The 7,041-nt window shown below is 36.8% G+C and overlaps 1 long non-coding RNA gene across 1 annotated transcript; it reads right to left on the reverse strand.

The window, feature by feature from the left end:
• Nucleotides 1–398: 398 nt before the first annotated feature.
• On the reverse strand, nucleotides 399–6,354 carry LOC149207297 (uncharacterized). The gene is made up of 2 exons (XR_016251997.1): nucleotides 6,237–6,354; nucleotides 399–441 (listed from the first exon to the last, which is right to left on the reverse strand). It is a non-coding gene; the product is annotated as an uncharacterized LOC149207297 (long non-coding RNA).
• Between the last annotated feature and the right edge of the window lie 687 nt (nucleotides 6,355–7,041).

Raw genomic sequence — 7,041 nt, forward strand, 5'->3', positions numbered from 1 at the left:
GCAAAGTAAAAAAGCATCAAAATACATCTTAAACACAAACTAGCATGAAGTTGCCTCCAAAATGGCAGGGCAAAGACTACAGAGTAAACAAAATGAATAATTAATGTTAACCCTGTAACCTCTAACCACCCTTCCTTTGTCTATCAGAGACATAAAAATTCTTAATATTCAGTTGTCAATAGGTGGGTGGGGGTTGCTGCGTTGGCAGTAAGCCAAGGCGCTTCTTCAGCAAAGTGCGATGCTTTGAGTATTTATCATATGGAGAAAACCGTGCTGTAACACAAGAAACCTCATAAGATAAAAGATTTTAAAAACATCAATGCAGCAATGCTATCCTCACATATTAATGACATGACATCAAATAAAGTAGTATTATCATAAAAATAAAGGAGACATACCAAGGTGGGCTGATTGTGTTGGAGACCCTACGGGGGAATCCTTCTGCAAGAAAAAAACACATTAAATTAACGTGTGACTCAACATGTAAGCTATTTTACGCTACATTGCATTGAATATAGAATATAAAAGCATGCATTAGTATCCCTTCATATCTACTTCCTAGCAACAGTGTGGAAGTAAACTCCACACATAAGATAGCATGCCTTCAACCAAAGGTCATTTAAATATCAATCTCTGCGTAATTATGCCAAGAAACATACATGACTATCTAGTATCCAGGTTTCAAGCTTGATTAGAAAAGCATTAAAACAGGCAATCTAGGTAGTAAAGTTTAAGAGCGACGGGTTTCTGCTTGTAAGAGGCTGAATGGACTTAGATATGTTGACCTTGTTTCTGTGGAAGAAAGACCAAAATATTTTTTCTGTGGATGGAGTGAAGTTCAAGAAGGATCTTATCTCTGTAAAGATATTTTATCTTTGTTTAAGGGCGGAATCCCTAGAAGATCCGAGACCTTTTTTTTCTATGGAGGGTCGAAGCCCTAGAGGAGGCCAAGAACCTCAGTCTGTAAACAGAAGGGACCGAAACCAAATCTACTGCCTAGATTGAGTTCTGAGGTCTATTTTGTTCAGATCCATAATTATTGTCTAAATTGACCTAGGTTGACTTATGAATATTAAAATGTACCTTTGTTGAACTGAAGAATTTCTCCTATAAAAGATTGTTGGGTTTTCTCTCAAGTTTGGGCTTCCCAGGTGAAAATTTTCTGTCTCTTTCTACGCTAAGTGCTTGGCCGTATCTTTATGATCCTACTATCATTATTGCATTATGGTTAAGAACTTTTTTAAGAGATCATTGGAAGTAATTATCAAATTAGAAGATCGTGAAACATCAACATGGTATTAGAGGGATGGTAAAAAAGCAGCCTTGATAAAGTTCTAGTCCAAGTTCTGTCAACAATGCTTTTGACCAAGACAAAGAGAGACCAAAATTCTGTCTAAGGCCTTAGAAGACTATGACAAAGGGCCGATAGGTCTCATGATTGACCTCAGGAAGGCCTCAGGACTGATTGAACAGAGGCCGAGCAGCCTTAGAAGTGGCCAAGAGGTGCAAAGGCCTGTGAAATAGCTAGTGAAGTTCTTAATAATTTGACCAAGGATATCATCAACATAATTATAAGCATTCTTAAAATCCTTTTGTTACCGATGAACTTCTAAATTGTTTTCCCAATAGGGATCCTTTGGGAGGAGGATGTTGACATTGAATTCTTAATTTGTTCTTGTTTTTGTTCAAGGGTTCATTAATAAACTGATGTTTAACTTGCCATGGCTATGTTGATTTCATAATGATGCCATTGACTATAGTAAGATTGTTGGCTGTGTCATGATTAATGCACTTAAGTATGCTGAGTGAAAGGCTTCCTGAGCTAAGATGACAATTGTTGCCATGATGACCAGGAAGAGGTTGTATACTGCGATGTGTATTGCTCTATCCAATAATCTTTTTTACTAAAGCCTACTACTGCCAATTTTGTTGAAACAGAAGGGTATTTGGAAGAATCATTTATAAAAGGAGTGCATGTAAGTATAATCTCCTCAAAAGAGGCTTCCAAGGTCCTAACAGGTGTTTTATGAAAAAAATGCAGAAGACGTGGATCATCTCTTTCTGACATGCCCATTTGCAGTTTTGATTTGGAGAGGAGTATTACACTATTAACCTACAAGCAGCATAGCATTCGAGCTCCATAGATAGGTGCATTTCTCTGTTGGTTGAGGAGAACAGGACATTTCGAACATTACCCTTCTATATTCTATGGGCATATGGAAAAGTAGGAATGAGAAGATATTTGAAAGAGACTACCCCAGATATAAGAGGTGCATGTTTAAAGATCTCTACATATTTTATGGAAATAGGGCCAACAAAAGAGAAGGTTAACTCAAGACAAATCCAATATAAAGAGATTTGGTCACAAAATCCAGATGATTTTTTTTAAGCAGCTTCTACTAATAGGATCTGTGGCAGGGGGGTTTTTCTTGTATAAAAGCCTGGCAACTACTTTCAATTTTGTTGGAATAGTGGTACATGGACTAATAAAAGAGCATCACGATTAGCTCTTTGGGGGGCACTCCTATTTGCTAACTGGCTAGCTATAGAGGATTTATTAGTTTTGGGAACCCCAAAGTGATTCTGGATTGGGTACAGAGATCCACTTTTGGGCAACCTTCCCTTATCTTCTGGATGCTACACATCGATCTTTCATGGGATCCTTCTAGAAAGTGACTTTCAGTCATATATTCAGAGAACATAACCAAGAGGCAGATTTTATCTCTAAGAAGAGTTGTTTCCAAGCACTGGGAAAGATCTTCTTCACCGCTTTTGACAATGGCATCCTCATCAGCACATGGAGTTTTAATTATTAAGGACATCACTGATTTTTCACTGAGAACGATCCTCATATGTCTTTTCAAGTTTTCTATTTATTTTCTTTTCTTTTTGAAGAATGTATGGGAAATAATATAACAATGTCACTGAGAAGGAAAGTTAGAGAGGTAAGAAATCTGTAATGATGTTATAGACCTTTAGAGACGCTAGTAGATACATAGTGATTAAGATCCAAAATTATAAAATCTTCTGAGTTTCTACTGAGACTTATCTAGAACATAGAGTTACATGGACATAAGATCTGTCACTACTGCAAATGTATTTACTTTTATTTTGATTAATGGAAGTTAGGAGGTTTTTTTTCTCTGAAAAATCATAAATCTTCAACCTACAAATAAATGTGCAAAAGTATCATATATAAGCCAATAATAATAATAATTAATTCTCTATCTAATCATAACCTCTTAAACAATATATTTAAATTTAAACCCAAATTCAACATCTACAACTTGTGCAAAGTAAAAAAGCATCAAAATACATCTTAAACACAAACTAGCATGAAGTTGCATCCAAAAACGCAGGGCAAAGACTACAGAGTAAACAAAATGAATAATTAATGTTAACCCTGTAACCTCTAACCACCCTTCCTTTGTCTAGCAGAGACATAAAAACTTGATTATTCAATTGTCAATAGGTGGGTGGGGGTTGCTACGTTGGCAGTAAGCCAAAGCGCTTCTTCAGCAAAGTGCGATGCTTTGAGTATTTAGCATTTGGAGAAAACCGTGCTGTAACACAAGAAACCTCATGAGATAAAATATTTTAAAAACATTAATGCAACAATGCTATCCTCACATATTAATGACATGACATCAAATAAAGTAGTATTATCATAAAAATAAAGGAGACATACCAGGGTGGGCTGACTGTGTTAGAGACCCTACGGGGGAATCCTTCTGCAAGAAAAAAAACACATTAAATTAATGTGTGACTCAACATGTAAGGTAGTTTACGCTACATTGCATTGAATATAGAATATAAAAGCACTCATTCGTATCCCTTCATATCTACTTCCTAGCAATAGTGTGGAAGCAAACTCCACACATAAGACAACATCCTTCAACCAAATGTCATTTACATATCAATCTCTGTGTAATTTATGCCAAGCAATATACATGAATATCTAGTATCCATGTTTCAAGCTTGATCAGAAAAGCATTAAAACAGGCAATCTGGGTAGTAGAGTTTAAGAGCGATGGGTTTCTGCTTGTAAGAGGCTGAATGGACTCAAATATGGAGACCTTGTTTATGTGGAGGAAAGACCGAAATATTTTTTCTGTGGATGGAGCGAAGTTCAAGAAGGATCTTATCTTTGTAAAGATATTTTATCTCTGTTGAAGGGCAGAATCCCTAGAAGATCCGAGACATTTTTTTTCTATGGAGGGTCGAAGCCCTAGAGGAGGCCAAGAACCTCAGTCTGTAAACAAAAGGGACCGAAACCAAATCTACTGCCTAGATTGAGTTCTGAGGTCTGTTTTGTTCAGATCCATAATTATTATTTAAGTTGACCTAGGTTGACTTGTGAATATTAAAATGTACCTTTGTTGAACTGAAGAATTTCTCCTAGAAAAGATTGTTGGGTTTTCTCTCAAGTTTGGGCTTCCTAGGTGAAAATTTTGTGTCTCTTTTTACGCTAAGTGCTTGGCTGTCTCTTTATGATCCTACTGTCATTATTGAATTATGGTTAAGAAATTGTTTAAGAGATCATTGGAAGTAATTATCAGATTAGAAGATCGTGAAACATCAACATGGTATCAGGGGGATGGTAAAAAAGCAGCCTTAATAAAGTCCAAGTTCTGCAACAATGCTTTTGACCAGGACAAAGAGAGACCAAAATTCTGTCTAAGGCCTTAGAAGACTGTGACAAAGGGCTGATAGGTCTCAGGATTGACCTTAGGAAGGCCTCGGGACTGATTGAACAGAGGCTGAGCAGCCTCAGAAGTGGCCAAGAGGTGCGAAGGCCTATGAAATAGCTAGTGAAGTTCTTAATAATTGGACCAAGGATATCATCAACATACTTATAAGAATTCTTAAAATCCTTTTGTGACTGATGAACTTCTAAACTGTTTTTCCAATAGGGATCCTTTGGGAGGAGGATATTGACATTGAATTCTTAATTTGGATTCCATAAATCTCTAGTTGCTTACGAATGATAATGACATAAGTTGTTGTGCAAAATCTTGGCCATGAGCAGGTCAGAGCCTGTACCAAACTAGGAGAGTGGTGATACAAGTTAAATTGTCTAAGAGGATTTGAAATCTTTTGCATCCCTGTTGATGAAAATTGTTTCACCATTGGTTGCCTTTAGCTTCAAGGATTATATCAGAGGACACGCTGATAACATTTGTGGATTATATCTTCTACTTGATGCATGTTGTAATCTATGTACTAAAGGAATTTTTCATAAGCTAATGGTTCATCTGAGGATGTAAATGTGTAGATTACAGAGGGCTTGTTTAGGCCTGCCTCTGAGGGAAGTCTGAGGATCTCTTATGATATTTGGAGAAAAGACCTACAATTGACACAAAGTCAAACTCTTGTTCACTATCTATGAAACAAATTCCAGGTGATCAATAAGAGGTTTGAAATGATATGATGTCATCCAATGTTGACTACAATAGGATAAATTTGCACATGTCAAGTCTGATGAAATTTTGGGCTTAGGGTTTGTAAGCCCTAGAAGACCTGAAGCAAATCCTGAGTTAATTCTAAATTTTGTGGCATTATTGAAGTCGTGGCATAAAATCAAATATTTTGAAACAAAACCCGAGCCCCATTCTAAATTGATTTTAGACTTTTGTTGTAGTGAGTTTGTGCTTGTTGTTGTTCAAGGGTTCATTAATAAACTGATGTTTAACTTGCCATGGCTATGTTGAGCTCATAATGATGCCATTGACTATAGTAAGATTGTTGGATGTGTCATGATTAATGTAGTTAAGTATGCTGAGTGAAAGGCTGCCTGAGCTAAGATGACAATTGTTGCCATGATGACCAGGATGGGTTTTATACTGCGACGTGTATTGCTCTATCCAAGAATCTTTTTTACCAAAGCCTACTACTGCCAGTTTTGTTGAAACGGGAAGGTTATTTGGAAGAATCATTTATAACAGGAGTGCTAACATTATGGCCCAACAAAAAAATGATTGATTTAGTACTAAAGCAGCAAGATTGATAGTAATCGAAAGGACAACTTGGTACAAAAATTGAAAATCCTAGACCTATATTCAACATTATAGGTCTTGAATAAGGTACTAAAGACTGTTGATACCAAAAAAATGGAGTTTCCACCTCCTGCACCTTTCATGCCATATAACTATTGTGAATGGAAGCGAAGGATTCTACTTTAACGTGTAGACTTTCTCTCAAAGCAGAAGCCAGAGGGCTTAAAGAATGAGAATTACCTTTAACGTGTATACTTTCTCTCCATTTTCATTGATATAAAACATGAGATATATTGCTGCTGGTGCGGGGTCTTCAGAATCACTCCAAATGTGTGTTTGTATGACTGTCTGTAAATTATGAGGTAGAGGCACCAGAAGCATCTCAGTTGAATGCTGAAAAGGAAAATTTAGAACAACATTATTTGAACATTTGTTTAGTTTGATTTGCACTCTATCTAAACATTTGTTTAGCTTGATTTGCACTTTATCTAAGAAGAAGTCATATAAATATCCAAAAGACAAAATAATCAGTTGTGAATAAGAGTCATATATGTCTCGAAGGGTTTGTTAAAAGAAATGTAGAGAACTATGTAGGAGGCTCTTTCTCAGAATCAGCTCATGAAGCTAGAGCCAAAACCAAGTTAGAGTTAAAGCCTGAGAGTCTTAATATAGCTAGAGCAGAAGTTTGAGCAAGAGCCAAAGCCAAGCGACAAGATCTGAAACCCACAGGACCCAAATTAAGCATGTGGAAAGTAAAGATAAAGATCCAGTTGATGGGGCCATCAACTAAAGAAGGAAGGTCTGATCTGTAATCATACCTGTAACTAATTATTAAATATGGACATTAATGCCACTCCTGTAGCAGAGTAGCCCATAAAGGGTTTCCCGGAGATCATTTTTACCATATGCACGAAGGTAAATGGGGCGCTGCCGTTGGGAGGATGCAACACCTGCTGCAAGAAGAAGACCAACAATGGAGAAAAATGTTGTGGTCAATGCATGCAGCACCGGCTGGAGGAATCTGAATCCAAAACCAAGCCAGATC

The sequence above is a fragment of the Pinus tabuliformis genome, chromosome 1_2 (assembly GCF_031772625.1).
Source record: "Pinus tabuliformis cultivar Carrire ecotype Pingquan chromosome 1_2, CPIR1, whole genome shotgun sequence".
NCBI classification, from domain to species: Eukaryota; Viridiplantae; Streptophyta; class Pinopsida; order Pinales; family Pinaceae; genus Pinus; species Pinus tabuliformis.